This window comes from Cyprinus carpio, unplaced genomic scaffold, assembly GCF_018340385.1.
Source record: "Cyprinus carpio isolate SPL01 unplaced genomic scaffold, ASM1834038v1 S000006701, whole genome shotgun sequence".
NCBI lineage: Eukaryota > Metazoa > Chordata > Actinopteri > Cypriniformes > Cyprinidae > Cyprinus > Cyprinus carpio.
The window spans coordinates 1,021,128-1,030,838 of NW_024879310.1; positions in this window are offsets into that span (position 1 = coordinate 1,021,128).

Consider the following 9,711-nt stretch of genomic DNA (forward strand, 5'->3'; position numbering starts at 1 on the left):
TGACCCAGATCTTGTGACCTTGAGTTCGATCTTCCTGACCTTCCCATCTTCATCAGGGAATGTCCTTGTAACCAGAGCCATGGGCCATTCATTCCTCTTCTCCTGGTTATCCTTAAGCAGAACCAGGTCACCTTTCTCAATGTTAGGTCATACGTCCTGCCACTTGCTTCGGCTTTGCAGCGTAGGAAGGTACTCACGTCTCCATCTGCTCCAAAATGTGTTGGCCAGATGCTGCACCCGTCTCCACTGCTGGCGATGAAGATCTGTGCTGTCAAAGGTTCGCGGAGGAGGACCCTGGCAGGGTAAGTAGACATCTTCTGAGTCAGAAGTGTAGCAGGAGTAAGAAGAAAGGGTGACTCCGGGTCTGAAGAAATAGGTGTGAGTGGCCTTGCATTAATAATTGCTGTGATCTCTGTCATTAAAGTAGACAACACCTCATGAGTGAGTCATGAAGGGTTGGTTTGCATAAGCATGGAGTTGAGTATCCGTCTGGCGAAACCAATCATTCGCTCCCAAGCTCCTCCCATGTGGGAGGAATGTGGAGAGTTAAACACCCAAGAGCAACCCTCTTCACCCAAGTACCTCCTCACATTGGGCTCTTTGGGATCGGTAAGGAGTATGTGCAGCTCCTTGCAGGCACCTGTAAAGTTGGTTCCACAGTCTGAACGCATTTGCTTAGCAGGTCCCCGCAAAGCAAAGAATCGGCGCAATGCATTGATGAAGCTTGATGTGTCCATCGCCTCTGTCAGCTCTATGTGCACGGCCCGTGAGCTCATGCAGGTGAATAGTACAGCCCATCTTTTGGTGTTAGCCTGTCCACCATGGGTTCATCTTGTGGTGACAGCCCATGGGCCGAAAATGTCAAGACCCACGTAGGTGAAGGGTGGCTCTGTACTCAGACGATCTGAAGGTAGGTCTGCCATCTTTTGTTCAGCGCTTTTCCCCCGAAGCTTGTTACATGTCACACATTTGTGAAGGATACTGCTGATACATTTCTTAGCTCCAATGATCCAGAATCCAGCTTCGCGGACAGAGCCTTCTGTAAAAACACAACCTTGGTGCTTAACCTTGTCATGGTAATGACGCACGAGCAATGTTGCAATGTGGCTGCAACCTGGAATGATGAGAGGGAACTTTTCTTTAGTGTCGAGTAACGCATGGTTGAGCCTGCCTCCTATTCTCAGAAGATCCTCTTCGTCCACATAGGGGTTCAACTTTCTCAATGAACTATCTTTTGAGATGTCTTTCCCAGCAACCAAGCAGGCAAACTCTTTGCTGTAAATTTCCCTTTGCACACACTTGACAATAAGAGTTCCTGCCTTAGACAGTTCTTCTGCCGTGTGAGGTTTTCCACGTAGATGCCAACCACTACAGCTGTCATTCTTGGTTTTTACTTAACTTCTTTGAGACTGAATGATGTGTGTCAGGAATCCTATGGCTTGTACCAGAGACTTCCAAGACGAGATTCGTTCAAAACGATGAGATCCCAGACTAAATGATGGAGTAGAGAGAGTGGTGGCATGAGAACGCACATCAACGTCTGCGTCTGGATCAGTGAGCTCATATGACTCCTCTCCTGAAGTGGCTTCTCCTTTAGGAAGGGACAAAAACGGAGGCCCCCGTGAGCCAGGTTGTGCTTGCTAATTCGGCCGCAGGTACAGAACGTGTAGCATGATCTGCTGGATTCTGTGTGGTGCAGACGTAGTGCCACTGCTCAGGTTTGGTGGACTTCCTGATTTGCTGGAGTCTGTTGGAAACGTACACATAAAACCTCCTGTTCTGATTGTATATGTACCGCAAGATGACCTTGCTGTCTGTATAAAACCGCAATGTGTCTACACTGATGTCCAACTCACAGTCTATCAACTCTGCCATTTCTACTGCCAACACAGATGCTCCCAGTTCCAAACTTGGGATAGTGTGATCAGATAAGGGCACCAGTTTTGCCTTTCCCAAAACAAATCCCATGCAACACTCTCCATTATCGTTGGTCACCTTGAGGTAAGCTACAGCGGCAATGGCCTTCACCGAGGCATCTGAGAAGATGTGGAGCTCTTTCTTTTGGGTGGTGGTAAGGGTAGTAGGTGTGTAGACTCTTGGAATCTTGAACTCACTCAAGTCTTGCAAGGAGTCTTTCCACATTCTCCATTCAGTTTCCTTCTCATGTGGAAGAGGCATATCCCAGTCGAGGGCTTCAATGCTAGTAAACTCTCGTAACAGGAACTTCCCCTGTATAATGATTGGCGCCACAAATCCGAGAGGATCAAACAGACTGTTCACGGTGGCTAGAACACCTCTACGGGTAAAAGGCTTCTCGGTAGATGCTACTCTGAAGGTGAAATTGTCATGTTTAAGATCCCAGCTGAGCCCTAAGCTGCGTTGAATAAGGGCTGAATTGTCATTGAAGTCCAGGTTCTGCAAAACCTTTGCGTGGTCTTCTAGTGGGAAGGCATCCAAAACGTCAGAGTGGTTCGACGCTATCTTATGGAGGCATAAGTTTGAGTCGGCAAGCATCTCTTGCACATTTTTCAGCAGCTCTATGGCTTCAGCAGCTGATGGTAGAGACTTGATGGCGTCGTCGACGTAGAAGTTGCGCTCCACAAAGTGTTGTGCCTCTGAGCCATACTCACTTGCTCCATATTGTGCTGCGTGATGAAGACCATAGATAGCTACTGCTGGCGACGGGGCTATTGCTGAACACATGGACTTTCATTCTGTACTTAACAATCTCCTTACCATGTTCGTTGTCCTTGAGCCAAAGGAACCTAAGGAAGTCTCGATGGTCTTCTCTGACAGTGAAACTATAAAACATCTGCTCAATGTCTGCTACCACTGCTATCGACTCTCTGCGGAACCGTAGTAAGACTCCAAGTAAGCTGTTGTTCAGATCTGGGCCTTTAAGTAACACATTGTTGAGAGAAATCCCATGATGCTGAGCACTGAAATCAAACCCAACTCTAATCTGGTTTGGCTTCTGAGGGTGATACACACCGAAGATGGGTAAGTACCATCGTTCCTTTCTCTCTTGCAGCGGTGGAGCTAACTCTGCCTGGTCGTGATTGAAGATCTTTTGCATGAAGGTCACAAAGTGAGTTTTCATCTCAGGCTTTCTTTTAAATGTGTGGCACAAAGAGGCAAGGCGACTAAGAGCTTGTTCTCGATTGTTTGGCAGCTGTCGCCGTGGTGATCAAAATGGAAGAGGCACCACCCAGCTATTAGACTCATCTATAAACATTTCTTTATCCATAAGCTCCAGGTAAAGATCATCTTCGATATAGAGACCCACTTTGTCATCATCCTTGGTTCTCTCAAAAATCGTGCTGCCGAGGCTGCAGTCATGGAGGACTGGAGTGTGGTTTGTAAGGCCGTGAAGAGATGTGCAGTGTAGTCCTTCGTTGCCAAACCTCTCCTTGACTTGAATATGATTGGGACATGGAGTAAGGAGAGATGGACGTCCATTTTCAAGCACGTTAGTCCGAAAAGAAGTCACAGACTCTGTCTTGTGGGCTGAGCCCAAGCAGACATTACCTATAAAAACCCAGCCAAGGTCTAGTCTTTGAGTGTAGGGTGCTCTAGGTGGCCCATTGCGTTGTTCTCTGACTTTGTGAACCTGGAGGATGTCGCGTCCCAGAAGAAGGAGTATCTGGGCCTCTTGATCTAGGTGTGGTATCTTGTGAGCTATGGACTTCAGGTGTGTGTGGTGCTGTGTGGCTACTGGAGTTGGAATCTTTGTGCAGTCATTCGGCACGTAATTGCATTCAATGAGTGTAGGAAGCATCACGCTTGTTGTTTCATCCAGTGACTCCACCATGAACCCTGTGGCTCTTCTCCCAAACGCTTCAGTGACCCCTGAACATGTGCGCAGAATGTATGGTTAGTTCGACCCTTCAATTTGAAAGAGGTCAAAGAATTCAGACCTGGCCAAGGACCTGTTGCTCTGGTCGTCCAGAATGACATACATTTTCACAGCTTTGTCAGGGTGTGCTTTAGGATAAACTTTCAATAGGCAAATCTTGGAATAGGATCTAGGTTCCTTACTGTTATCATAGACCTCCGTGCACCTAGAGGTGACTGCCATCTGAAGTGTTTCTCTTTCACCCTCCCCGCCATGCTCTGAGGAGGGACTTTTCCCATCCCATGGTGGGGGTCCAGGATGCAGTGCTGCAATATGGCTGTCGCTCTCACATTCTGTGCACTTCAAAGCTACTTCACAGTTCTTTGCCTGGTGAATGGTAGAAGAGCAACATCTGAAACAGATCCCATTTTCTTTAAGAAAAGCTTTATGTTCCTCTAGTGACTTACTTCGAAAACCTCTACACTTTTTCAGAGGGTGTGGCTTCTTGTGGATCGGGCATTGTTTGTCTATTTCTCCTCGCCTGCTGCTTGAACTGTTCGCCTGAGAAGCTGTTTGTAGTGACGTGATTCCAGTCTTGTGAGCAGAAAAATAGCTTTTGCCACTATATGCTGATCTCTTTTCCACTCGATCAAACTTTGATGGTCCTGTAGTATACCTGTGGGAATTATTCAACGGGGTTACAAGGGCTGTCAAGAGAGTGAAACTTGGGTCATTTCATCGGCGTGCTTCACTGCATATGAACTCTGTAAAGTATGCAGATGGAGGAAAACATACATTGTGTTGCTCCTTGTATTGTGAGCCTTGAGCTATCCACCTCTCTAGCAGACCAATTGGCAACTTCTCAACGATAGGGTTGACACCCCTTGCGGTGTCCAATATGAGAGCCCTGGCAGGTAACCCTCAGATTTCGCAGACACTAACTCCCTTAGCAGGTCTCCCAGCTCCCTGAGCTTTATGGGGTCCTTATGACTGATTTTAGGAAGGTTCTCTATCCTCCCAAAGAGAGCTCTTTCAATTACCTCGGGGGAGCCATAGCACTCCTCTAGGCGATCCCAAGCCATTCTTAAACCTATATCAGGCCTGGCAACATGTACAGAATGAATCCATATGACGTGCTCTGAAGACTGATTTCCTAACCATTTTGTTAAGAGGTCAAGCTCTTCGCCAGCACTTAAGTTCAGTCCTCCAAAAGCATTGCAGTATGAAGATTTCCACGCCCAGTAATTTTCTGGACGATCATTAAATTTGATCAGGCCAGAATTCACCAGCTCTCGACATACCAAGTACCTCGCAATATCACTCATACCTGCCCTGTCGTCCGCATAGCCTAAATGTGACTGTAATGAGGCTCTACTGACAGAGCAAGGCTCTGGACGAGTGGAGAAGAGGTGATCAAAGGAGTAGTGATGAACTGCTGGCGTTGGCCTTTCGGGCTGCTGCACAAGCCTATCGTCCCTTGTGGTGAGTTGACGAATCACGGATTCGCTCTTTCTAGCTGTTGTGCTGCAGTTGATTTTATCAACCAATGAAAGCAATGTAAGAATTATATATGAACACTATGAATTACTCCTAGATGACCACTAGTGGGAGAAAGTAACAAACTAAATGCAAAGTATTCTTACAGAACATGACACACAGCCTCTTACATGTGAATCAGAATCAGAATCAGAATGAGCTTTATTGCCAGATATGTTTACACATACGAGGATTTTTTCATGACAGAAGCTCCGCAGTGCAACAGAATGACAGCGACAGAACAAAAAAACACACAATAAAGAATAAAAAATACAAAAAATACAAATAAGTAGGTAAGGAATGACAATATACAAATTGACAATTGTATGGCAGATATATTACAATGAGCAGTTATGTATGTACAAGTATATTATGTGCAAAAAAATAATTTAAGTGTACACTAAGTATGTGTGTTAGATAATAAGTGTATGTGTCTTTAAATATAAATAGTGTAATGTGTTTCCACAGTTATTATCAAGTGTTCATTAGATTGGATTGCCTGGGGGAAGAAACTGTTCCTGTGTCCGGTCGTTCTGGTGCTCAGTGCTCTGTAGCGTCGACCAGATGGCAACAGTTCAAACAGGGAGTGTGCTGGATGTGAGGGGTCCAGAGTGATTTTGCCAGCCCTTTTGCTCACTCTGGATGAGTACAGTTTCTTGAATAGACGGGAGGGTTTTACCGGTGATTCTCTCAGCATTCCGGACTACCCTCTGTAGTCTTCTGAGGTCAGATTTAGAAGCTGAGCTGAACCAGACAGTTACTGAAGTGCAGAGGACGGATTCAATGACGGCGGAGTAGAGCTGTTTCAGCAGCTCCTGTGGCAGGTTAAACTTCCTCAGCTGGCGAAGGAAGTACAACCTCTGCTGGGCCTTTTTCACAATGGAGTCAAATGTGAATGTCCCACTTCAGGTCCTGAGAGATGGTGGTTCCCAGGAACCTGAATGACTCCACTGCAGCCACAGTGCTGTTCATGATGGTTAGTGGGGGGAGAGCAGGGGGGTTTCTCCTGAAGTCCACGATCATCTCCACTGTTTTGAGCGTGTTAAGCTCCAGGATGTTGAGAGTACACCAGACAGCCAGCTCTTTAACCTCCTGTCTGTAAGAAGACTCGTCACCGTCCTGAATGAGGCCGATGAGTGTGGTGTCATCTGCAAACTTCAGGAGCTTGACAGAGGGGTCCTTAGATGTGCAATCGTTAGTGTACAGGGAGAAGAGCATTGGGGAGAGAACGCAGCCCTGGGGAGCTCCAGTGCTGATTTTACGGGTGCTGGATGTGTATTTTCCCAGCCTCACTAGCTGTTGCCTTTCTGTCAGGAAGCTGTTGATCCACTGACAGATGGAGGTGGGCACGGAGAGCTGAGTTAGTTTGGGCAGGAGGAGGTTTGGGATGATCGTGTTAAAGGCTGAGTTGAAGTCCACAAACAGGATTCTCACATAAGTCCCTGGTCTGTCTAGGTGTTGCAGAACATAATGCAGTCCAATGTTTACTGCATCGTCCACAGACCTGTTTGCTCTGTAGGCAAACTGAAGAGGATCCAGTAAAGGGTCCAGTAATGTCCTTCAGGTGGGCCAGCACCAGTTTTTGAAATGACTTCATGACCACAGACGTTAAAGCCACAGGCCTATAGTCATTTAGTCCTGTTATTTTGGATTTCTTTGGGATGGGGATGATGGTGGAGTGTTTGAAGCATGAAGGGACTTCACACAGCTCCAGTGATCTGTTGAAGATCTGTGTGAAGATGGGGGCCAGCTGGTCAGCACAGGATTTCAGACAAGCTGGTGTAACACAGTCTGGGCCTGGTGCTTTTTTCCTTTCCTGCTTCCGCAAGACCTGGCGCACCGCATCCTCGCTTATCTGTATTGCAGGTGTGGGGGAGAGGGGGGATGCAGGAGTTGTGGTTTGTGGGGGAGGTTGTTTGGAGAGGTGTTCAGGACGGGTTGCAAGAGTTGTGAATGGTGAGAAAGGTTGATTGGAGAGGCATTCAAGGTGGGTTGCAGGAGTTGTGAATGGTGTGAACGGTTGTGTGGAGAGGCATTCAGGGCAGGTGATGGGTGTCCTTCTTTCAAACCTGCAGTAAAACTCATTCAGATCGTCTGCCAGTTGTTGATTCTTCACAGTGCTGGGGGGTGGTGTCTTGTAATTGGTGATCTATTTCAGACTTTTCCACACTGATGCTGAGTCGTTGGAAGTGAACTGAGTCCTTATTTTTTCAGAATAATTCCTCTTTGCCACTTTGATCTCCTTTTCCAGTGTGTATTTAGCCTGTTTATACAAGACATTGTCCCCCTTCCTGTAAGCATCTTCTTTGGCCTGACGGAGCTGACTGAGTTTTGCAGTGAACCACGGTTTGTCATTGTTGTAAATTAGTTGAGTACTGGTAGGAATACACATATCCTCACAGAAACTGATATAAGATGTTACAGTCTCTGTGAGTTCGTCCAGATCGGTGGCAGCAGCTTCAAAAACACTCCAATCAGTGAGGTCAAAACAAGATTGTAATTCCTGCTCTACTTCATTAATCCATCTTTTAACAGTCCTTACTACAGGTTTAGCTGATTTTAGTTTCTGCCTGTAGGTCGGTATTCAAGATGAAACCAGACAGTGATCAGAACGTCCCCAAAGCTGCTCGTGGAACAGAGTGATATGCATCCTTTATTGTGGTGTAACAGTGATCCAATATATTACTGTCTCTTGTGGAACATGTAACATGCTGTCTGTATTTTGGCAGTTCTAGGGAGAGGTTGGCTTTATTAAAGTCCCCAAGAATGATTAAAATGGAGTCCGGGTGTTGTTGTTCTGTCTCTGTGATCTGATCAGTGAGTTTCTGTAAAGCCAGACTTAGTGCGCTTGTGGAGGAATGTAAACACTCACCAGAATGAACGAGTGAAACTCCCGCGGCGAATAGAACGGCTTGCAGTTAATGAAGAGTGTTTCGAGATCTGAGCAGCACATCTTTTTTAACACAGTTACATCTGTACACCTCCGTTCATTGATGTAAAAGCACGTCCCGCCACCGCGCGATTTCCCCATTGATTCTGTGTCAGGGTCCGCTCTGAACAGCTGAAAGTCCGGCAGATGGAGCGCGCTGTCCGGTATGGCGTCATTCAGCCAAGTTTCTGTGAAACACAGAGCAGCAGAGTGTGAGAAATCCTTATTTGTCCGAGAGAGCAGAAGGAGTTCGTCCGTTTTGTTGGGTAGAGAGCGGAGATTTGCCAGATGGATGCTAGGCAACGGCGTTTGAAATCCACGTTTTCTGAGTCTCACGAACGGCAGCTCTTTTTCCCCGTCTGCGCGTCCTCTTGAAGCGTGTGATCAGCGCAGCTGCTCCACCGACAAAAATGTCCAGCAAAACCTCAGAATAGTCGAAAACCGGTAATATATCGGGAGATGTGTGGTGCCGAATGTCCAGCAATTCGTCCCTGGTGAAACCAGGGGCGCCCCCAAGGGGTGGCCAGGGCCACCCCTGTATAAACTCTGGCCACCCCTGTGGCCACCCCTAGGATGATTTGCAGTGGCTACTATTAATTTAAATCTATTTTAAATCTATTAATTTTAGATCTATATAATTTATATATCATTTAATATAGTTACTATCACACAAAGAGTGACGTTTTTCTCCAGAAGTCTGCATAATTGCAAATGTGACATTGATTTTTATACAACAGTTCAATAAACAAGAAGTTAATATCAAGAGAGTTTACGTTTTAGACAACATTCACTTTTTGTGCTCTATTTCTAAAAACAAAAATCATTCCAAACACAGCCACTGTTTTGCGTCTCTGAGCAACATGATAGTGTTTGCGTTCCTGAATGAATCCAACCGTTTAAATGATTCGGTTCAATCGCAATGACTCACTTATTAACAGTGACTCGCTACACCTACTGGCTGTTTTAATTTCACATTTAAGGTACCATTTCATTTTTTAACAATTTCAAACATCAGTTTTCAATGTTTTATGTTTAAAATATCAAAAACATTATTTATTAATTTGTAACTCCAGGTTAAAGTATTCCATGTCCCTCAGAGCTCCATTATTAAACAGTGTGTAAAAACATCTAAATGGCACTTCAGATGCAGTTTCTGTTTTCTCTGGATTGCAAAGATCAATTTTGTTGATACTGATTGCATTTGCTTGGTAACAGCCCAATGCAAGTGTCTGACTTAAAAGATGGTGCACACTTTTAGAAAAAAATGGCGTAAAGGTTAAAAAAAAAGAGCCTCAGCTGTCAGTACACTTAGAAATAAGATATCAGCACAATAACACACACAGCAAAATATTGTCTAATTTTCGTTATCGATAAAATCCCAGAAATCACAGAGATATCATTTTTTTGTCAA